Below are 9,728 nucleotides of genomic sequence, written 5' to 3'. Positions count from 1 at the left end.
ACCCTTCGTCCACAGGCTGATGCTCTTAGACACTGAGCCAAACCGGCTAGGGCAATTGTGGTTTCCTTTGGGAAAAGGAAACCTTTAATTTATATTGTATACATTTCTGCGTTGCTCGAATATTACTTTTTGGTTTAATTTTTTTATTGGGTTATGGCATGCGCACAGTAAAGTACACAAATCGTGAATGTACACCTTGATGAATTTTTATGTTATATATGTAATCACCACCCACAACAAGATACAAAGCATTTCCAACACCTCAGAAGGCTCCCTTGTGCTCCTTGTGAGTTAATAAACTCCCAGTGACTATTATTCCAATTTTGATCACCACAGATTAGTTCTGCTGGTTCTTGAACTTCATATAAATGGAATCAGACAGTATGTACTCTTTTGTGCCTCGCTTCTGTCACTTAACAGATGCTTTTCAGATTCATCCATATTGTTGGGTCTAGCAATATTATTTGTTCTTTTTTTTTTTTTGGCTGTATATATTCCATTGCATAATTATACTATAATGTATCCATTCTACTATTGATGAGCATTTTGTTTGTTCCTGTTTTTGTTTTATGAATAAAACTACTATGAACATTCTTGTACAAGTTTTTTGGTAAATATATGCATTTATTTCTCTTGGGTAAATGCTGAGGAGTAAAATTGCAAGGGTTGGGGTTTATGTTTAACTTTTGTAGATACTGCTAAATAGCCTTCCAAATGTTTGAACCAATTTATGTCCTTACTAGTAACATTTGAGAGTTTTAGCTGTTCCACATCCTCACCAATACTTGCAATACTTTTTTTTTTTTTTTTGAAAGATTGCAATATAATCTTTTTGGAACAGTATATACTTTATAATCAGGAAAAAGTGAACAATATAAGTATTTTCAGGGTCAGGCAGGGAGAAGGTGTCACTCATTAGTGGCTTCCTTCTGCTTCTCATCCCAAATAAAAGTCTTCAGCAATATCCTCAACCCAGTACAATTTCTTTTTCTCCTTCACTCCCACTTCCCATGCCTTTTGAGCCTAATCTACCATGTGCCAGATACTGGGCTGGCTGCTAGGTGTCCAGTGGAATTTATAGTCTGCTGGGAAAATAGGCATTAAACAAATAATACACATATAAATATAAATTAGACATGATAATTAAGGAAACAAGAAGGTGGCATGAGGGAGATTAACACTGGGAGGCAGGGGAAACCTCTGGGGAAGTCATGTACATGTAGGGCAGAGTTTGAAAGAATAAGCAGGAGGCAGAAGGAACAGCACATGAGGCAACGAGGCAGGAAAGAACTTGGTGTTCAAGAAACAGGCTGGCACAATGTGGCTGGAACACAGCAAGTGACAGCATAAAGCAAGGCTGGAAAAATAGGCAGGGCCCAGGTCAAGCAGGCCTGGCTATACATACCCTCTAATGTTTCTATTTAATCAGGTCCCTTCTTCCTTTACAAACTCTACCAAGATTTACCTCCTCCAAGAAGCCTTCTTGAATAATACATTTTTTCTAATTAATATTATTATTTTAATTATGTCATTGTTCTAATAACTCCATTATGTAATTTGTCATTTGTAGGCCATTCATTCTGTTTCCTGAGAATATATTTATTGGTTTACCTCCCCCCCCCCCCCAAGGTGTGAGACAGCCTTCTGTTCCCTCTTTTGCCTGATCTCCAAGCAACCAGCTTATCAGGGATGCTCTGTTGACAGCAAGTGTCCCTTGGCACATACTTTTATTCCTAGAAAACTCTAGGAATGTAAGCAGATAATCCCTGGGGTCCTTACTTCCCTGGCTGGAGAACTGACCCAGTTCCAATTCTTCAAAACTTGTGGAGCAACCCACTTTCTCCAAGGTTCTGTGCATATTTTCCCAAACACCTTCCTTATCTTCATAGCTAATCTTGCCCCTCCCCTGCTCCAGTCACCAGACTAAGGCATCATCGCTGTTGCTAAGGGACTGAGGCTTGGGCAGGTGGGAGTGAGCTGAAGGATGATGCAGCGGGGAGTCAGGTTGGTCAGCAGGAAAAATCTCTCAGCTGTGAGGAGAGTAAAGAGAGCAATGCATTTCCAAGTGCTTCTCGGGCCAGGTTTTTTTGTTGTTGTTGTTTTTGGGTTTTTCTTTACCTGCTATGTGTTTATCTGCTTGTTCTCTCTGAAAGCTTTTAGAATTAAAAAAAAAAAAATCTCTGGTGACTTCAGTTTGATAATGTTGTGCTTGTTGTGATTAGTCAGTTTTCATAAAACGAGGAAGCTGTAGTCCATCTTGATAGGTCATACCGTCCTTGTGAGGAGAACAGGCCATGGGTGCTGTTAATAATCCAGGAATCTTTTAAGATGGGAAGCCAGAGTTTCTGAAAACTTGTACATCACAGGGAGTGTGGCTGGGCATGCTCATGTTTTATAGACCTCCCACCCTGAAATGCATATATTTTATTGTATTTAATTTTAGCAATGATGTGAAAGTGTATTGCTGGGCTGCTATCACTCTGACAGATCACCTGACCAGCTCAAAGAGTAAATATGGTTTTCTTTTCATGATTTTTGTATAGTAACAAGGTGAGGAACATTTTAGCTCATAAATTATTTACCAAACCTCACAGGCATAATAGGCTATGTGCATATTCATCAGGCTGTCATCCATTATTCATAAGAAGTTCACTTCAACCGTTAGAAGAAAATGAGGTTGTTGACTGAAATGCTGAAGAAATGTGGGCTTTTGTCCTTCCCCCTCCTCCCTCCCATCTGAGTTGGTCTGGAAGTAGCTATCAAAGAATGATATTGTAGGGGAAAAATTTATTCCTGACATGCAGATGTGTAGATAAGAGGGAAGGAAATCTCGGAGTAGCAAATACATTGGCAGAATCAACCGCCATCCACTTAACTTTGGCTAAAGGCCCCTGACTCCTGCTTCCACAGACATTGTGCTCAGGAAGTAGCCAAAGGGGGTCCCCTTTCTTGCAACAAAGGGCAGCTTCAGCAAATCTGATAGAGTTAATGCTTCTATTAACTAAGACACAGGTTGCATTCTACAGCTGAAAAAGTATCTATCATTTGTCTTTTTTTGTTAATCCTTACCCGAGGATATTTTTTCTATTGCTTTCAGAGAGTGGAAGGGAGAGAGAGAGAGGGAGTAACATCAACGTGAGAGAGACTCATCAATTGGTTGCCTCCTGCAAGCACCCCAACCGGGGCCAGGGACAGAGCCTGCAACTGAGGTATGTGCACTTCGCCAAAATTGAACCCTGGACCTTTCAGTCCTCGGGCCGACACTAACCACTGAGCAAACCCGCTAGTGCAATCATTTGTCTTCTTATTTGACCTTCACAAGTCTGCGAGATAGGAATAAGTTTCAGGATGAGAAAACTGAGGGTCAGAGAGGTTAAATGACTTGTCTAAGGCCAAACAGCTGATGAGGAACAGACCAGGACTAGAATCTAAATTTTCTTCCACAAATTCCATGTTCTTTATAGTCTGTCTTCCTAAGTCCTCTGAATGATAAAACCCAGCATTCCCAAGATAGAAGCATTTACACAATGTTTTCCATGAACCACTGATTTTATTGTTTTCCCTTTTTTATAGCTTTATTATTTCCGTGAACTGCAGAAGCAATGTAGGCTTGATAGCATCAGATAATATGAAGTTCTATGGAACAGAGAATAACAAATGTCCCTGGTGCATGGACAGGCTGTTAACTGCCATGTCTGCCAACCCCCATTGCCACAAAAACAAGTAGGAGACATTATAATCCAGTCAGATCCAGAGATCTGGGTTCAGATTTGGCCATGGTCACTTGCTGACTGTGTAACCTTGAGCAAGTTAGCCTCTTTAAGCTATAGTTTCCCACTTATAAAATGGGGATAACACTCTTAGGGTTTTGGGGTTTTTAAAAATATGTTTGGGGTTTTTTTTATTTCAGAGAGAGGAAGGGAGAGGGAGAGAGACAGAAATATCAATGATGAGAGTTATTGATTGGCTGCCTCCTGCACGCCCCCTACTGAGGCTCAAGCCCGAAACCCGGGCATGTGCCCTGACCAGGAATAGAACTGGCAACCTCCTGGCGCATGGGACAATGCTCAACCAACTGAGCCACACCAGCCGGGCTCTTAGGGTTTTTTAAGTGTTAAATGAGATGATGTATATGAAACCTGGCTCCCTGTCCTCAGGTCTGTTTCCCTCCCTAGGAACTCTTCCTTCAAACCTCCACTCCTTTCTGGGAAGTCCCAGGTCCTCCCTCCCTCTGGCTCCTTAGCTATTCCCAGAAGTACATTTTCTCAAATCTGACATATTCAGTCTGGAAGAGGTGAGTGTGTGGAGGGGGGAACAGGGATAAGGCGCCAAAGTGCGTGTGTCCCAGTGAGCTTCGGCACACAGCCCATCCAACAGAATCGTCTAGGGGAGGCTGGCACCTCAACTCCAGACCCTTTCCAGTCTCCTGAGATGCAAATGAGGCTCTATTCTTCTGAGTGCCCTTGGAAAGTAAGTAACCTTTGGAACACACACACACACAACCTCAAAGAAAATGAAATCTCAACCTCCAAATGTTGGTGTGTGCTAGCTAATATCACTCTATTCCTTTGCTTTTTTTTTTTTTAATCCTTACCCAAGGATATGTTTTTATTGATTTTAGAGAGAGGAAAGGAGAGAGAGAAACATCAATGTGTGAGAGAAACATCAATCAGTTGCTTCCTGGGCTACAGGATCAAACCTGCAACCTAGGTATGTGCACTGACCGGGAATCAAACCTGCAGCTTTTGGCGTACAGGATGACACTCCATCCAACTAAACCACCTGGCCAGGGCCATTACTTTGCATCCTTAAAAAGCATTAAATGATTCTGATGCAGTGATGCAGGTGGTTTGGAATTTCACATTGAGAAAAACTAATCAAACCCCCAAAAGAAGAGACACTGCCCTAGGATTTACCAGGCTGCGGGGCTACAGTGGAGTTAGCCTCATGCATTATTATGCAGAGCAGTGTTAGTGCCCGTCCTAGAAAGGCTTGCCAGGAATAAGAAAGGACGGTCCATTTCTGAGTCATATATCTTGTAATCCTTGTTCCCTTAGTTACACAAAGGCCAGCCAAAACTTTGGAAAGGCTGCTTCAGAGAGCCTGATTGGACTCTTCCACAAACCTCCCACCCTCCTAATTTGGGCTGGGAAATAGGTGGTTTTGTTTTTTTTCTAGTTACATAAGTGAAGAGCACAGCACATAGTAGGTGTTCAATAAAGGTACACTAAAAAGCTCTAATCAGTCTTTAAAAAATATATATTGTTTTCAGAGAGAGGGAGGGAGAGGGAGAGAGAGGGATGGAAACATCAGTGATGAGAGGGTCACTGAGCAGCTGCCTCCTGCACGCCCCCTACTGGGGATGGAGCCCACAGCCTGGGCGTGTGCCCTGACCGGGAATCGAACCACCATTTCCTGGGTCCTAGGTCTATGTTCAACCGCAAGCTACACCACTGGGCTATATTCAGTCTTGTTAACTGGAACTAGGGTGCCCAGTAGGAAGAGGCACGTTTGTTCTCTGAGCCCTCAGAGCACAGCTTACCCACCTCTGTAGCACTTACCAAATTCCGCTGTAATTTTCCTTTCTTGCCCAACCACATTAAAAGAGTTCATTAGCCATCATCCTTGGCTTTTCCCTCTTCTTCATCCCCACATTATTCTTTTAAACACCTCTACTGAGGTGTAACTGACATATAATAAACTGCACATATTTAAAATGTACAATTTTGTAAGTTTTGACATGTACACACCCCTGAAACCATCACAATCAAGATAATGAACATATCCATCACCCCCAAAAGTTTTGAAGTGTCCATCCTTCCCTTTCCCTCCCTTTACACAGGCAAACATGGATTCGTTCTTTATCACTATAGATTAGTATTTTCCAAAATTTTATATAAATGAAATCCTACAGTATGTACTCTCTTTAAAAAATCTGGTTTCTTTCCCTCAGCATTATTCATGATGTATGAATCTATAGTTCATTCCTTTTTAAAAAAAAATCCTCACCCAAGCCTAGTTGGCATGGTTCAGTGATTGAGCATCAACCTATGAACCAGGAGGTCATGGTTCGATTCACGGTCAGAGCATGTGCCGGAGTTGAGGGCTCCATCCCCAGTAGGGCCGTGCAGGAGGCAGCAGATCAATGGTTCTCTCTCATCATTGATGTTTCTTTTTTAAATATATTTTTATTGATTTCAGAGAGAGGAAGGGAGAGTGAGAGAGAGATAGAAATATTAATGATGAGCGAGAGTCATAGATCAGCCACCTCCTGCACACCCCCCGGTGGGGATCAAGCCCACAACCCGGGCATGTGACCTGACCAGAATCAAACCGCAATCTCCTGGATCATAGATTGACGCTCAACCGCTGAGCCACGCCTGGCCGGGCCAGAACTTCTCTACTCAAATACTAATGAATATTCTTGGTTATCCTGTTTTTTTACACAAAAGACATCATGCTAAGTATACTGTTCTCAACCTTTTCTTTTTACTTAAAAAATATTTTGGAGAGCTTTCTCATTCTTTGGTTCAGCCACACAGTATTTAATTGTATGGATGTACTAAGATTTATGTTACTAGTTCCCTATTGATGGATATATGGGCTATTTCTAACCCTTTCCTATTACAAACAATGCTGCAGTGAACAGCCTCATATACACTGTTTCTCATAAGTGCAAATATATCTGTAGAAATCATTCCTAGAAGTGGGAATGCTAATTTGTAACATTGATAAATATTTGTCAAAGTAACCCTATAGGAGCTGTACCAATTTACACCCCCACCATCAATAAATTAGAGTGTCTGCTTATCCACAGCCCTGCACATAGAGTAAAGTTTGCAAATGTTTGGAGTTTTGCCAATCTGATAATGGTATCTGTGTGGTTTTAATTTGCCTCCTTATTAAGAGTGAGGCTGTACATCTTTTCATCTGTTTAGAAGTCATTTGTATTTCCTTTTTAATGAACTGTCTAAGTGTCATTTACTACTTTTTCTTTCTTTTTAATTTTTAAATTGATTTTTAGAGAGAGGAAGGGAGAGGAAGAGGGAGAGAAACATTGATTCGAGAATAAAACATCTATCAGCTGCCTCCTGCACGCCCCCACTGGGAATCTAGCCTGACACCCCAACATGTGCCTCAAACAGGACTTTTCCCTGCACGCGATGATGCTCAGCCAACCAAACCACACTGGCTAGGGCATTTGCTACTTTTTCTGATGGCTGGCCATACACTGATTTCTAAGGGTTCTTTATATGCAGGGAGTGTAGCCCTTTGTGATATGAATTACAAATATCTTTTTCCAATTTGTTATTTGTATTTTAACTATAAAGTTTTTGTCCCTGACATTAGTCCTATTAATTCTGAACATTAATCCCAATATTTCCTACTGCCACTTCCCTAGGCCAGTCTACCATCATCACTCACCTAAATTACTACATTGCTATTCCAACTGGCCTCCCAGATACACCTCCATTCTTGCCCCTTTCTAATCTATTCTACATTCTGTAGCCAGAAAGACTTTTTAAAAGATAAAAGCATGGTCATCCTAGCTGGTTTGGCTCAGTGGTTAGAGTGTCAGCCCAAGGACTGAAGGGTCCAGGGTTTGATTCCAGCTAAGGGCATGTACCTTGGTTGTGGAGGCAACCAATCGATGTGTCTCTCTCGAACATTGAGTTTTTCTCTATTTCTACCTTTCTCTCTGAAAAATAAATAAATAAATAAATAAATAAATAAATAAAGCCTTGTGTCCCTCAACTGTCTTTAAAATAAATTTAAAAAATAAAATAGGGTAAAAACATGGTCATATTATTTTTCTATTTAAAACTCTTCAGTGGCTAACCAGTGCCCGTAGGACAGAGTCCATATCTTAAGATAGGATCTCCCATGTCCCCCCTTCTCCCCCCCCGCCCCGGCACAGTCTGGCTCCTGAATCCCTCTTCAGCTTCATCTCTGCCCAGTCCTCACCTCCCAGTCCTTGCTCCAGCCACACTGAACTGTTTTCATGTCCTCCCTCTCCATGAGCTCTCTCACCTCTGGGCCTTTGAATAAGCTGTTCCCTCTTTGAAGAACCCCCTTCACTTGCTTACCTTCCACTCTCCCTTTAGATTTCATCTCAGACATCACTGCCAGCAGGAAGCCTTCCCTGACCACAGTAGAGGAGACTGGGTGTTTTCATAACACCCCATACTGTCCTAGTATCAGTACTAAGCACACTATATTATGATTATCTGTCTTTCCTATTCGGTAGACTAATAGGGTAGGGATTAAGCCTCCTTCTTCACTACTGTTTCCCTCATGCCTGTCAAAGGGCCTGGTATGTAATAGGGGCTCAATAAATACTTGTTAAATTAATTCAAGAAAGGATGTTTGATAAATGACTAAAGGAACATCTTCATCTTTTGGGGAGACCCAGGAGAACCAAGAGAACAGAAAGGCTTTTGATTCCTGTCCAAGAAAATAGCTAGTTGCTAATTAATCCTACCTGCCAGAGAAAGCCGTGACTTGCAACCCGTGCATTTCTGTTGGTAATCTCATTTGGCTCTGCCTTGGGTCTCCCTATGCCCAAGTCCCGGGGCAATAAGGAAAATGTCTAACATCTTGTAGGGGAGGCACTGACCAATCTGAGGGCAGATGCCTTAGCTGGGTCCTGGAGGCTTCCTGGGTGCCAAGAGTTAATTAATCCTTTATTCACTGGAGCGTGGAGAAGTCCTGGGAGGCTGGGTGGGGGATTCCAGGGGAGGGCTAGGGCTAGAGCAGAAGGGCAGGTACTTGGGGAGAAGGCTTGGGGCAATGGCTGTTTACCATCCAGTAGAAGTATGTGAAATTTATTTGTGTGAATCCTCACCTGAGGATATTTTTTTCCACTGCTTTTTCAGAGAGAGTAGAAAGGGGGGAGACAGAGAAACATCGATGTGAGAGACACATCGACTGGTTGCCTCCCGCACATGCCCTGACCAGGGACAGGGAGCCAACCTGCAACCCAGGTACGTGCCCTTGACTGGGAATTGAACCTGAGACCCTTTGGTGCCTGGGTCGATGCTCTAACCACGGAGCCACACCAGCCAGGGCAGAAGTATCTGAATTTTTAACACCTGGTAGGACCTGACCAGAATTTACAATTTGATTATCAGTTCTGTCTGCTTCCCTTCTGTCTTCTCAGGCCCTTTGCCCTTTTCCTTCCCTCAAATACAGTTTAGATTTAGAGCTGGAGGTGACACAAGGATTTTGTGATTTTAGGGGCAGATGATGAAACTGAGATCCTTGGGAGGCAATGATTAAAAACACTATTAACAGATTAAACAATGTAAACAGATTAAAAACAATACTTGTAAAGTCAAGCAAACCTGAGTTTGAATACTGTCTCTGCAGCTGTGTAATTTAGTTCAGCTGCTTAACCTCTCTGAAACACAATTCCCTTACCTGCATCTTTCCTCAGAGTCTGCCAAGGACATTAAACGGATAATATCTGTAAGGTCACAGGCACATATCGGATTCTTACATAGTAGGGAATACGAGGGAGCTGAATAGATGACAACAGCTGGTGACAGAGTAGGGCCAGAACTAGGATCCACCTCCTACTCTCGTTGACATGGGCTGCTATAGTCAACACAATTCCAGTGTCCTTAACCGAGGGCTCACAAAGAGAAAGAAGGGAAGTTTCCTTTCTTAGTTTCACTCATTTCCTGAGGCCCTGGGCACAGGGTAAGGGTGGGGATAGATTAGTGACC

The sequence above is a fragment of the Miniopterus natalensis genome, chromosome 2 (genome assembly GCF_054644295.1).
Source record: "Miniopterus natalensis isolate mMinNat1 chromosome 2, mMinNat1.hap1, whole genome shotgun sequence".
Taxonomy (NCBI): Eukaryota; Metazoa; Chordata; class Mammalia; order Chiroptera; family Miniopteridae; genus Miniopterus; species Miniopterus natalensis.
This window is presented reverse-complemented; position numbering follows the sequence as displayed.